The sequence below is a fragment of the Polypterus senegalus genome, chromosome 5, assembly GCF_016835505.1.
Source record: "Polypterus senegalus isolate Bchr_013 chromosome 5, ASM1683550v1, whole genome shotgun sequence".
Lineage (NCBI taxonomy): Eukaryota > Metazoa > Chordata > Cladistia > Polypteriformes > Polypteridae > Polypterus > Polypterus senegalus.
In genome coordinates, this window is record NC_053158.1 from 165,796,467 (window position 1) to 165,812,004 (window position 15,538).

The following is a 15,538-nucleotide window of genomic DNA, read 5'->3' on the forward strand; positions in this document are numbered from 1 at the left end:
CCAAGGAAAAGACTGTAAAAAAATAAATGAATACATATAAAAAACCAAGCCTAGCTCATCATGACAAAGTCATGGAAAGCCAAACCACCTTCGATGTGAACACTCATCTGAGCACCATATGCACATCAATTTAAAATTCACGTCTAATAGATAACACTGTTTATGCAAATTCAAAGCTGCTCATTTTAATATCCAAAAATCCATCTGAGCCTGTGTGATATTAAATTTATACCCCAAACAATCATTTGTTACCCTACTTTTTTGTTGATGGCGGAGAAAAAAAATTCAGTCTCATGTTTTCATGAAGAATGGAGAAAACAAACTTTCTGATACAATTGGTTTTAAAGGGGACCAACATTGAAAAAGAGCAAACAATATTAAAACATCCACAAACAACATCTCAGATTACACATGTTGCATGATCCACACGTCAATCATTGGGTCATATGCTCACAACGTCCAAAAATCATGTATTTTAGGTTACATATTATCAAATAAATACTTTCAAAAATGAGAGTCGTGGGGCTTGTTCAAGAGAATTTGAGATTTTGAATTAAAGACAGAACTCTTTATCAATGAACTAGTGGGGTTTGCGGATCTTGAATTTTATGACTTTGAATGACACATGTGGGGAGTGAGTCTGTGTTGCAAGATAAGCACATGCAATCAGATATTAAGTTGAGCTCTCTTTCTGTCAGCTGGCTAAAGCAGTTCTTGTTCAGTCATTGGAGGACAGGCTATGGGTTTGTGTCCTGCTTCGGATTTTGATCTACGTGTAACATGAATGATGGTCTTCTAAGACAATTCCCCCGATACACACTGTGTCCATGTGCAGTAATGATAGGACAAGCAACAATGAAAAGTTCGGACACCAGTGTGGTCCTCCTGTTTAATGCTACAGTTCAAAACAAAAATATGCTCCAAGAAAATAAGAGAACAGAGCCACTCAGGGTTAAGCTCTTTGGCCTTAAGGACAGAGTTGTTCCTTGAAGCTCCGTTTGGCCGTTTGTTCTCAGTGGAGAACGATGCCTCCTTCTGGGAAAATGGCCTTCTTCATTGTGTGTAAACCGTAAGGGTCGGGGCTATGTGCCATCACGGGGGGGAGTTTCTCAGTGCTGCGGAGAGAGAAGGAGAAGAGAATGTTAGCAACAGCACCCCCTCTCAGTTACGAAACATTACAGCATTCATCCTAGCCAGATTTCTTGGATTTACAAGAATAAGGAATCGATATTGCAAGACTGGCAGAACAATGGCAAGCTGGACAGAAAACAAAAAAGAATAGGGAAGGCTGAAGGCATACAGGTACAGTACATGAATATCTAAACAGTTAATATGTATGTATGTATTATACACGTATCCACTATATTCTTCACTGTAGTCTATTTTTATGAATGTTTTATTGCAGTGTTTCCAAACCTCGGTCCTGGGGACCCTTCTGTTTTTAATTGGACTCCTGGGCTAATTAAGTGATGTCTTATTTCCCCAGTTCTGTGTTTTGGGAACAATATAGAAATTAGAAAACTAAGTTTGGTAAATATATATATATAGATTGAAATGTCCCAAGCAGTTATATAGGAATAATGTATTTTGTTTTTCTTTTTAACAAAATTTCATTTGATTTTCATTCCACTTTTCCAGGAGTTCTAATTGTTTAACTAATCCATTATTTACTAATTAGTGGGTCTGATGCTAAAGTAGTTGCAGCCTTTGATTATTCCATGTTGTTTGCCTGGGTGTCTGCTCTGCTCATTTTTAGTTGTAATTAATAAGATAAAATGAAGGAGAAAAACTGCACAGAAAAAGGGCAAAATACTGTATAATGAAATCAACAAAAGAGGGTTAAGTATTTAAATCGATAGGAAAAGCAGAAATATTTCTAAATGTAAAAATCATGCTACTGTGCTTTTCTGAATGTAGAAGAAAAGAAAAAATATACCAGCTAATTAAATTAGATCAGTGTTATTAGGTGTTGTCACTGATTATGAACCTGGTTGGAACAAAAACCTGCAGCCACAGTGGGTCCCGAGGACCGAGGTTGGGAAACACTGATTTATTGCGTTTGACTAGGCTAATAGGTGGGGTAAGTGAATGGTCAACTTGCAGGACTGACATGTTGTACTTCTATTAAGCGCACGCTCTGTTTAAGCACACGTGGCGATCTTGTCCAGAGGCTGTGCACTTAAACGGAGTGGACAGTATATCTATATATAATAGCATTAATTGTGCATCTACACAAAATAAAAACACAACTAAATAAACTTTCCCAATCTCTGCAAACCAATACATTCCTAAACCTCCTCTCTGCACTGATTGACAGTTCTTACCATCAACAAGCATCCTCGTTTTACTTGCTCTATGTGGCCACCTGACTGTCGTACCTGTATGATCTTGATGAATTCCCATTCCAAAGCTGTGGGCATTAATATGGCATTGCCCCCACTCCACATGGCTATAACAGTCTTGAGGATTATGGGAAGCAGTGTGTGAGGATGCCTGTGAGGATTTCTGCCCGTTCCAGGAAAATATGTTACACAAGAAGACCTGGCTTGCAATCAGGGTTTGAATTCATTGCAAACATGTCAGGACTCTGTGAAGACCACTCGAATTCCTCCATGTCTTTATAGACTCAGCTTTGTGCACAGCGAGATGGTCATACTGGAACAAAAGTTGGCCTTCTCCAAACTGTTGCCACAAAGTTGGAAGCACACAGTTGTCTAAAATGTCTTTGCATACTATACCATTAACAGTACCCTTCACTGGAACCATGGGGTTCCAGGCCAAACCCTAAAAGCAGCAAAGAATATTATTTATCCTCCACCTAACTCTACAGTAGGTACAATCCAGAAGGTAGTGTCCCCTGGCATCCTCCAAACTCAAATTCGTCCATCAGACTGTCAGATAGTGAAGCACTCCAGTGCTCCAGATTCCAGTGATAGTGTGCTGTACCCCACTCCAGCCGATGCCTGGCATTGCACATAATGATCTTAGACTTCTGTGCAGCTGCTTAGCCATGGAAACCCATTTCATGAAGCTCCTGACACACAGTTCATGTGCTCATGTTGCTTCCAGAGGCAGTTTGGAACTCTGTTGTGGGTGATTTTCATGCGCCATGCACTTTGGCACTTGGAAGCCTCGCTCTGAGCATTTGTGTGGTCTACAACTTCATGGATGAGCTGTTGTTGCTCCCAGACACTTCCACTTCACAATAATAGCACTTAGAATTGACCAAGGCAGATCTTACAGAGCAGAAATTTCATGTCATGACTTGTGGTAAAGGTGGCATCCTATGACAGTGACTCATTTAAGGTGACTGAGCTCTTCAGTACGACTCATTCTTCTGCCAATATCTGTCATGGAGTTTGCATGGCTATCTGCTTGACTTTATGCACCAGTTAAAAGTGTGTGTGGCTGAAAACATAATATATGGTGTATAATGTGAAAAGCACATACCTCAATCGCCATGTCTTTCTGTCTGTGTGAAGCAACATCAAGTGGAAGATATTGAATATGTTGAAATTAGGCCCATCTTTTCCTCACAGAAATTTGCTCCATTTTCATTGGCATATCTTGAATACTTTGAATTTTTTAAATCTCCCGACAGAATCTATGACTCATGAATTTTGAAACTCTTCTATCCTATTTCAGATGTCAAGTTTACTTTGAGAAGTGTCGCTTTTATGTCTTGTATAGTTTCCTGTTTTATGTGTCAGTCAGCCGCTCCTAACTGTAAATCAGTACCAATATAAGTTATGTGTTAGAGTGGCATGCACACCAGTCACACTAGTGGCACACCAACTCACTTCTCATGCTGTTCGAGATAAGTTAACTATAAATGGTAAAAAAAGCAAAAAGGATCTATGAAATGAATGGAAAAAGAATGGAATTGTGTAAGCATCCCTCTCAAAACATTATGTGAACAAATAGATACTCATTATTTATGTGACACTAAAAACAACCTCACCTTATCAACAGTTCACATCATAATGCTTCGGTATTTCTCTGACACCACAATGAAATAGATAGATAGATAGATAGATAGATAGATAGATAGATAACTTTATTAATCCCCAAGGGGAAATTCACATACTCCAGCAGCAGCATACTGATAAAAACAATATTATTTAAATAGTGATAAAAATGCAGTGCAAGCTAAAAAATGCAAGGTGGAGAGTGCAAGGCAGGTATAACAGACAATAACATTGAATAATGTTAGCGTTTACTCCCCCGGGTGGAATTGAAGAGTCGCATAATGTGGGGGAGGAATGATCTCCTCAGTCGGTCACTGAAGCTGCTCCTCTGTCTGGAGATGACACTGTTCAGTGGATGCAGTGGATTCTCCATGATTGATAGGAGCCTGCTCAGCGCCCGTCGCTCTGCCACAGATATTAAACTGTCCAGCTTCATTCCTACAATAGAGCCTGTCTTCCTAACAAGTTTGTCCAGGCGTGAGGCGTCCTTCTTCTTTATGCTGCCTCCCCAGCACACCACCACATAGAAAAGGGCGCTCGCCACAACCGTCTGATAGAACATCTGCAGCATCTTATTGCAGATGTTGAAGGACGCCAGCCTTCTAAGGAAGTATAGTCAGCTCTGTCCTCTCTTGCACAGAGCATCAGTATTGGCAGTCCAGTCCAGTTCAGTTTGTCATCCAGCTGCACTCCCAGGTATTTATAGGTCTGTACCCTCTGCACAGTCACCTCTGATGATCACGGGGTCCATGAGGGGCCTGGTCCTCCTAAAATCCACCACCAGCTCCTTGGCCTTGCTGGTGTTCAGGTGTAAGTGGTTTGAGTCGCACCATTGGCAAAGCTCAAGACCTGCTCTTCATTGTGGTCCTTGAAAGCCAACAGAATTTTAACTCTCCATCAAGTACCTCTTTCAAAAACGTTGTGTTTTAAGAAATGTGACCTACAGCTGGTCATACATTCTCCATAACCAACAACTACTACCAGGACATCAATCAATGCTATTTTGACATCACTTGAATTAGAATCAACTCTCTAAGAAAACGATTGAGTCACCACAGGCCTATTTGCTCTGTTTTTAAATCCATGATATTCCACTGTATTTAATGTTGTCTTCCGGTCCTTATTATAAGTACGGTTCAAACAGAGCATGCTGATCTTTTCCATTTTGTCAGGACAGTGTTTTTGTTTTCATCATGAAAAAATACACCTTCATGGATGTCACCACTCTTCTTTTCTCCTTCTTCCTATTACAGAGTTCTTCATCTCGATCCATGATCATCAAACGCAATACTTAAACCCAATTTGGAATTCAGACGACTTACTGTATGTAGCGTGTCCTGGGGTCTTATCAATAGATGGACTTGCAAGAATTAAGGTTTTATTAAAATAAACTCTTCTGCCCACTAGTAAGATGCTCAGCTGATGATGCTGCTTTCCTTCTGTCGTATCACAGTGTTGATAACACTTTGCTTTTCCAAGATGTTTGCCATTTCGTATATTTTAACTTTTTCGATTAAAACCAAACATGTAAACTACCCGCAGAAAGAAGTAGGTGGTTTATTGTAACCAGAGTCACATTAAACCAACTGCCATTGTGTTCCTCACCTAAATGTTCATGTCCATCTTGAAAAATAGAGCATTTACATACGCACATACATTATGTGTCGACGCTTATTTCACAGGCTGCCAAGAATAGGATAATCTTTTGGGAGTTTGGGGATTTTTTTGGCCATTTTTTAAAGTAGTGAGACATGCCACAGGGGACTGGAGTTAAAAACCTTCCTTATATGTGAAGGGGTATATGAGAAAATTCTACTTTGAATTGAACGACAGAACTGCTGAAAATGGAAGGACATGGCATCAAACTCTTTGATATTAGTCTGCCCTTAAAGCTGTAAAATTCAATTAAGTTTTTATTTATTTTGTGTTAGCAGTGGATCCAGCAGGTTGGCTCTCCATGTGCTTGACATTCAGCGGATGCTTCAGCTGTCAGTGATTTTTTTCCAGCCACATAATTAGCTTCTGCAATTTGCTTCACGCTCAGCAGATGCACTGCTCTTTTTTATCTTTCTGCCATGTCACCTTTGTAATCAGGTTGCTGTAAGAAAAAAGTGAATCCTGATAGTTCATTTTTATTGGTGTCCCATCCAGGTAAGGATCCCAAACCACTTCTGGCTGGGACTGTTGTCCCTTACATGAAGAACACATATACAGGTATATACATATAGTATCTACCTATCTATGCTGGGGAAACTCAGTTATTTCAGTTTAATATGCAGTTTAGAGAATGAAGAGTAACAAGCCGTACAATGCTTCACTGAACAAACTGCTTTCACATGGAGCTCTCATTAAAGAATGGCAGATCCGATGAAATAAAATGGATCTTTCAGTTCCCTTTATCCCTTTCTCAGGTCTGGTCTTTTATTCACCTTACAAATCATTTGGAACTGTCATAAAGTGTCCAGGGGTCTTGTTTAATGGTTTGTGTGAGGGATGAGGGAAGTTTAGGGGGCTCATATGTTATCAGAGGAGGGAATAGGCACAGCATCAATATCTCCACAGTAGTGTTCCCATCTTTTGAGTTTCATTCAGAAGAGTTCTAATAACAAAACCCTTTTGAAAAATGAAATATGTATCTTCTTCTTTATTCACTTTTCAAATTGTTTTACATAAAAGTTTAATAGTCATTTTTGAAGAAATGCTTCCTCGCTTTGTTGCTTCATCATAAGCCCCATTGTTCCATTATTATGTTTGTTGCAGTCTGGTGAGTGGACTTTTCAAAGAGGATGTGCACTTTTCTCTTAACGACACAAGCAAACAATTAAAAATGTCCTGGGCCTACCTCAAGTGCGCCTGTTTGACAGCTAAGATCTCCTAACATTTGTGATATTCCAAAGCTTTACTGCACTTCTCCTACATTCATTCACCTCTGTGGGGCCCTCATCTAGCATGGTGTCCCAGTGTTTATTCATGTGGTGTTCTCAACATTCTGATACAAAATGAAATTTCTACTTCTCCATTATTCTCTTTTAACAACTGCACCTCCGTCTGTGAATGTTCTGATTCTGTTATTCTTGCTTTAACCTTACACAGTGTTCTTTTTGGTTGACTTCTGTGAGCTGCTTGAAATTTATATATCAAGTTTATATCAATCTGTTTCCATTTCATCCTACTACCATGCCTGCATATGGGGCACACAATGAAATACACACAATAAAGATTTGATTGACAATTTTAATCCACTCGAGTTATGGAAGAAATGGAAATACAGTAAATGCTTATAAAAATGGCCTTGAAAGATGCAATTTTTTAAAACTATGTTAGCATTCATTTTAACTGATATATTACCAAAAAATAATTTCTCTGCTATCGCTATCTGTTGTCCTATTTCTCCATTCCCTTTTATAGCAGGTACAATTCAATTTACCCTTCAGCGGCACACGTCCATTGACAAAATAATGTTTCATATTCTAGACTCTTCTATTTATTTCATCTCCCTTTACATGGCCCAGAAAGTCAGACATTAGCCGGAGGTGTAAGGCAGTAAGAAAGCCTGGATTGCACACCATGCTATTGCAGGCCGCACTCACATGATGACAGCGTTAGCCTAACAAGAAAGTCTGAGGGAGATGGGAGGGAAATTTCAGTGTGCAGAGAAATTCAGTCCAACGTGGGAAATGCATGCAATGTCCCCACTGACGATGACCTACCTATATTCTGAGCAGACAAAACAAAAGTGGAGTTTTTGGTATATTATATATATTATATTAATAGTATATAATCATGAGAGCTCTGTGTCAATCCATTTAATTGTGGAATTACTTTTGGGGACATCTCTCCTCAAACATATACATTATTTTACCTTTTTGAATATGGACTCACAATATAATGTCTAATTCTCTTTCTCCCTGATCTTTAACAGCACTTGGGTCATGTAGCCTACACTGTCTTCTGTGTTGTACTACCATATCAATCCAATACAACGTGCACTTTATTCTCTGAATCCTGTTAATGTATAAAAATCTATTTGAGCGTCCTCTTACCGCTGACCTAACTAATGCACTTGGTCCCTAGTGGTAGAGTATATAGACACCAGAGAATCAGGCCATTAATTCAATAGATAGATAGATAGATACAGTTAGGTCCATAAATGTTTGGACAGAGACAACTTTTTTCTATTTTTGGTTCTGTACATTACCACAATGAATTTTAAATGAAACAACTCAGATGCAGTTGAAGTGCAGACTTTCAGCTTTAATTCAGTGGGTTGAACAAAACAATTACATAAAAATGTGAAGCAACTAAAGCATTTTTTTAACACAATCCCTTTATTTCAGGGGCTCAAAAGTAATTGGACAAATTAAATAACTGGAAATAAAATGTTCATTTCTAATACTTGGTTGAAAACCCTTTGCTGGCAATGACAGCCTGAAGTCTTGAACTCATGGACATCACCAGATGCTGGGTTTCCTCCTTTTAATGCTCTGCCAGGCCTTTACTGCAGCGGCTTTCAGTTGCTGTTTGTTTGTGGGCCTTTCTGTCTGAAGTTTAGTCTTCAACAAGTGAAATGCATGCTCAATTGGGTTAAGATCAGGTGACTGACTTGGCCATTCAGGAATTTTCCACTTCTTTGCTTTAATAAACTCCTGGGTTGCTTTGGCTGTATGTTTTGGGTCATTGTCCATCAGTATCATGAAACACCGCCCAATCAGTTTGACTGCATTTAGTTGGATTTGAGCAGACAGTATGTCTCTGAACACCTCAGAATTCATTCGGCTGCTTCTGTCTTGTGTCACATTATCAATAAACACTAGTGTCCCAGTACCACTGGCAGCCATGCACGCCCAAGCCATCACACTGCCTCCACCGTGTTTTACAGATGATGTGGTATGCTTTGGATAATGAGCTGTTCCACACCTTCTCCATACTTTTTTCTTGCCATCATTCTGGTAGAGTCTGATCTTGGTTTCATCTGTTCAAAGAATGTTTTTCCAGAACTGTGCTGGCTTTTTTAAATGTTCTTTAGCAAAGTCCAATCTAGCCTTTCTATTCTTGAGGCTTATGAGTGGCTTGCACCTTGCAGTGCACCCTCTGTATTTACTTTCATGCAGTCTTCTCTTTATGGTAGACTTGGATATCGATACACCTACAGTACCCCCTGGAGAGTGTTGTTTACTTGGTTGGCTGTTGTGAAGGGGTTTCTCTTCACCATGGAAATGATTCTGCGATCATCCACCACTGTTGTCTTCCGTCGACGTCCAGGTCTTTTTGCGTTGCTGAGTTTACCAGTGCTTGCTTTCTTTCTCAGGATGTACCAAACTGTAGATTTTGCCACTCGTAATATTGTAGCAATTTCTCAGATGGATTTTTTCTGTTTTCACAGCTTAAGGATGGCTTCTTTCACCTGCATGGAGAGCTCCATTGACCGCATGTTGTCTGTTGACAGCAAAATCATCCACATGCAAGTACCACACCTCAAATCAACTCCAGGCCTTTTATCTGCTTAACTGATAATGACATAACGACAGACTTGCCCACACCTGCTCATGAAATAGCCTTTGAGTCAATTGTCCAATTACTTTTGAGCCCCTGAAATGAAGGGATTGTGTTAAAAAATGGTTTAGTTGCCTCACATTTTTATGCAATCTTTTTGTTCAACCCACTGAATTAAAGCTGAAAGTCTGCACTTCAACTGCATCTGAGTTGTTTCATTTAAAATTCATTGTGGTAATGTACAGAACCAAAATTAGAAAAAAGTTGTCACTGTCCAAATATTTATGGACCTAACTGTAGATAGATAGATAGATACTTTATTAATCCCAAGGGGAAATTCAGCTTATGATAATGTTCAAAATATTAATATTAAACAATTTTATATGCCAAGACAAAAGCAAATCAAAATATGACAATCCACATCATACAACTTGGTAGTGCTAGTTGTTCAGTCTTTCAGGCAGCCTGGTAATTTCGTTTCTGCTCAGCACTTTCACCCAGCCTGTGTGCCTCAGTCAGAATGGCTCATGACCATTTCATCAACTGACCTGAAACAACTTCCAGGGATCATCGAGATTCCTTAATCCCAGCTGATTCTGAGCCATTGAAAGTCTCTTTTCCTTCTCCCTTGATGCTGTGCACCATTTCTGATCCGTGACTCATAAGTTTTTCCTGTCATCTAAAGGTGGTCAGCTGATATGAAGGATAAGCTCTAATGAGGCACCGAGACGGGGGGGAGGTTGGGTAACCTTCAGTGTGGCTTGATTTAAACTGGCTCTTCTCTCTTATCAGTACACAGCCAAGTAACACAGCAGCATTCCCAAGCCTTGATTCACACCACTATTGTTTTTTTACATGAAAATGATTCCTCATGATGCATTTTTCACATTTTTTACAAAACTATCCCTGCCCACACTTGCAATTCCTTAGAGCCTTTGGCACCTTTAACTTAGTTGTAAAAATATTCAGGAAATTCTTATCTGAATACAGAAGCAAATATAAACAAAGTACATTTTGCTTTTAACATAACAGTCTGTTTTAGCAGCAAGGAAAGGTGTGTTCCTTCCAGAAATGTTCTACTCCTTCCTTTCAGGAGAATAATGCCAAGCACACCAGCAGATCTGCAAGTGAATGATACAAATAATGGAGTCCTTGCAATGGCCAAGTCAAAGTCCACACCTCCACCACAACTTATGAGTGCTGTGTGTGAGTCAACGCCCCGAAAATCAATCAACTGGAACAGTGAGATAAGGAAGAGTGAGACAATTTTCCTTTGTTGCAGTGAAATAGAATGATAAAATCATCCTTTAACACAAGGCTTTTACAACATACAGTAGTCCCTTTGTATCTGCAGGGAATATGTCACATGCTCCTCCTTGGATGAATGAATTCCGTGGATAATACTGAAATCTATGTATACAGTCAATCTGCAGAGGTTACGTTCCTGAAAACCCCCATGGATTGAGACACCATATGGGGACACTGAAGAAGCAATGATCTTATAGAAATATAGAGTTAGGTTCTGGCTGGATGCTGACTCGGGGGAGGACTGGTTTAGGGGAGAAGGGGTCAGGCATAAACATTGGCCCTCTGCTCTCATCCCTCAAGGCTCTGCAATAATCCTTCATCTTGTTCACCTATGGAAAAACTTGTTATGACTTTTACTTCCCTTATAGTCAAGTGTGACCATTTTATATAATTCCTCCTGAGACTGTGAGTGACTGTGGCAGAGCCGATCTGAGGACCTCACTAACTCATCCAATTGGTAGTGGCAATAGGTGGTGTGTACAGTGGGCTGGGACTCAATGTAAGCTTCTGACCCACACTTACTGGGAATTCCTCTTTTGTAGAGAATAATTGCAAGCCCCAGCCACCATCACAAAAATTGGGTTCACAGCTTATCCACACCACTCTGCGGCGGACAGACACGCGTTGATCCATTCAGTGCAAAGCGCGGGTAGCTCGCAGAGACCTGAGATCATCACAGACCTGCTGGGAGAGCCCTCTAAGATTTTTTTCTACTGTGGCATGAATAGACTGTGAATTACACAAAATAGACTGCGTTTTTGTAGACATGATTAAGAGAATCCATAATGAGGTTTTACTGTATTAAGAAAAATAAAAGTTATCTTTATAGCGGTACTGTGAGTGTGGATATCTTTCACACTGCAGATGCTATTACATTACTAACAGTGAGGGCAAGAGGGGGCTGGAGTGGGTGACGTCAAAAACAATCGACAACGGGATTGATTACCCATGTTGGATGTGGTTTGACAGGTGTGGTTAATTTAATTTTATGAATTTTTAATTTTTGGATTTTTTTTAATATTTTCAAATTGTGGTTAAATGACACTGCAGGGAATACTGTACATAAACTTTTTATATTGAATTTTAAATACTGCTAAAGTAATTCTCTCGAGTATTATTTGTCACCTAAGGTTAAATTTGTCTAACTTCATGGCTCATGATGATTACAGTCATGATTGCTAGTTATGCCCCAGCACAAGTATGTCAAATCTGCCCATGTTTCTTTATGCTATACCCTTCTTCAAAATCAGATGAACAAGTAGACGATATTTTTTGGCAGAGATGAAGGTCAGTAAGAACAAGACATAATACGTGTGTGAAAATGAGAGGGAGATCAGTGGAAAGGTGGATGAGTTTAAATACTTGGGATCAGCAGTACAGAGTAATGGGGATTGTGGAAGAAGAGAGTGCAGGCAGGGTGGAATGGGTGGAGAAGAGTGTCAGGAGTAATTTGTGACAGAAGGGTATCAGCAAAAGTGAAAGGGAAGGTCTACAGGACGGTAGTGAGACCAGCTATGTTACAGTATATGGGTTGGAGACGGTGGCACTGACCAGAAAACAGGAGACAGAGTTGGAGGTGGCACAGTTAAAGATGCTATGATTTACACTGGGTATGATGAGAATGGACAGGATTAGAAATAAGGACATTAGAGGGTCAGCTCAAGCTGGATCGCTGGGAGACAAAATCAGAGAGACGAGATTGCGTTAGTTTGGACATGTGCAGAGGAGAGATGCTGAGTATATTGGGAGAAGGATGCTAAGGATCGAGCTGCCAGGTAAGAGGAAAAGAGGAAGGCCTAAGAGAAGGTTTACGGATTGTGGACTGGGACCCGGACACAGGCAGACGGACAACATAGTTCCACCACACACTATTTATTTACACAATTATTTACAATTCGTGCTCACAAACCTCAGTGCCTCTTGCACCGATTCCCCAAAGTCCAGGCCACACTCTCAGTCACTGTGCCTCTCTTTCGACCGCCTCCCATCCTCTCTTCAGCTCTGTCCTCTTCCACCCGACATCCACTATCGACTGAAGGGAGGCGGCCCCTTATATGGGAACCCAGCTGCTTCCCGGCAATCAATCATGGCCAATTATGGCCAATCATGGCGTGTGGCGGAAGTGCCGGCTGCGCACCCGGAAGCCGTCCGGGTGTCCCCTGTTCTCTTCCCCCCAGCACTTCCTGGTGTGGTGGAAGTGCTGGGCTCCAGGGTTCCTCAGGCACCTGGGCGCCGCCTGGCAGTGGCCACGGGCCCCTACAGGGTTGGGCTTCCAAGCCCTCTACCCATGGCCCCCAATACAACCAGGGCGATCGCCCCCTTGCGGTCTGGAGGAGGCACAAGCCCTCCTCCGGTCCTCCTGGGCGTCCCGGCGGGGCTCCAGCCCCGACCGGGTCCCACACGGGATACTCCGGCATCGGGGCACTGCCTGGCAGTGGCCACGGGTCCCTACAGGGCTGGGCTTCCAAGCCCTTCACTCGAGGCCCCCAACATAACCAGGACGGACGCCCCCTCATGGTCTGGAGGAGGCACAAGTTCTCCTCCGGTCCTCCTGGGCGTCCCGGCTGGGCTCCAGCCCCGGCCAGAGACCACAGGATGTGGTGAGAGAGGACATGCAGGTGATGGGTGTAACAGAACAAGATGCAGAGGACAGAAAGATATGGAAGAAGATGATCCGCTGTGGCAACCCCTAACGGGAACTGCTGAAAGAAGAAGAAGAAGATATTTTCAACACAAAAATCTTCCAAAAACCTTGTATATACATGAGGACTAATCAAAGGAAATGAAAGATTAAATAAATGCTGATTCTTGAAAATTTGCAAGCACCTGATCTCAATACCGGGGCGGCTAAAGGATATTTTTTCAGAATGATATAAGTTGAGAACATATTTCACACTGTGTTGTCTCTTTTATGAAGATATAAACATTTCTCAATTAATCTCACTTTAGCTGCTATAAATCTGAAGACATTTTATATTTCATAAGGTGAACTTCATGAAAGCTGCCGTTTTTAATCCTAAATTCAAAATAATGAGGCAGCACTGAGTGTATTTTTGTAATGCTTTGCAATGATAACAGACCATAACTAAATATATCTCCTTTACAAAATGTGTGTAATGTTATTTGATGTGTTTAAAATTTATTGTATCAGACTAATTAGATTTTCATTTTTCCAAAGCATCATTCTTTAAATGAGCTGGTTATTTAATGTACAGGATTAAAATTTTGATTGTGTTATTTGTTAATTAAGTGAGAGAAGATAACACAGAGTTTGTCATATCTGAGCCAGGCTTCCTCCCCTGGCTGGGGTTCAAATGCTTGTTTTTGTCTTTGTTGCACATTTTAGATTTTTTTTGTATGTGTTACTATTTCTTTTGTTTATGATTTTCAGCATTTGTTACATTTTATGTATCTCTTTCTAAGTCTGTGTTATGTTCTGTGTGTTTTGTGGGTGGTCCTCCCAAGAGGTGGGACCACCTGCCAGTCACTGCCAGGACCTGCCCTCCACTCTATTAATCTGAAGAGTCTCCCACAGTTCATCATGAATGCTCTCTGGAGTTGGTGAGTTCTTTGCCCTTTTCTATGCTTAATGTGAATGATTGGGTTTTGACCTGTTTGCTCTGTTCTTTGATTTTGCCTGTTTTGGGACTTTGCTCACTTGAATTGCCTTTTGTTGCTGGCAACTTCTTTATGCCTTTTGTATTCATCAGAGCTTCACAGTGTGACAGAGCATGTTGTGACAATAAACTTTTTTTATTTTATAAAGATCATGTGTTTATCCTTACATCTAGTCAGGGTCCGATAGGAAGCCCCCCCAGTGAGATTTTTTAGAAGTGGTTTTGGGACTACTAGTTCTTGAAACACAGTTATTCAACTTGCTTGTATACTACACATTGTTGTAGGTAGAATTTCTCCTTATTTTATTCAGAGCATTGAAAAAGGTTTCTGATATGATGGACACCAGGTTTGATGATTATTGTGAGAAAGGTTATATAACCAGGAGGTGATACGTGACACAAGAATCACAGTGACAGGAAGGAACAATGTCAAAACCAAATGAGACAAACGATCAGGCAACCAAAGCATGACTGCAAGATGAAACACAGTAGTCAAAGGAAGAAGGACTTCAATCAACCAATGCAAAACCTGACCCAAGGGCCTACTTGTTTTGAAGCTAATTATCACTAGAAAATAATTCAAAGATTTCACCAGAGTGTAATGTGCCACAAAACTGCCATCATATTCATACCATTTTATCCAATGATGCAATTGACACGATGATTGTGGTCATGTGACACTTAACTGCTGTATCACATCAGCAAAGAACTAAATGGAAATAAAAAATAAACATTCTTTAAATAAACGACTGGAAAACCTTCAAAACAGCATATACATTGTAAAAAACATAATAACCAATGTAATAAATGAATTAATTATTACAGTTTTGAAGTGAAAAGGACATTAAACTTAACATATCTCCTCAGTCTTCATTCACATAATCTTTCCAAATCAATCAACAGATGAAGAAACCAAAATACTAATTTCTACTCTACTACTTAATAAGGTCATCTGTGGGCAGACAAAGCTTTAGTGGGAAAACTTAACTTTAAACTTCTTCCATTTGTGTCCCGGTTTTCTAGGTAATGCTATTATAAAGTAGCAGCAGCTACTGCTGCCCTTCATAAAATTGCACATACAGCAGTTTATTTATCAAGTGAAGCTATAAAAAGCACTACAGTATATGGAAGCCTAATACGTACATCTTAGGT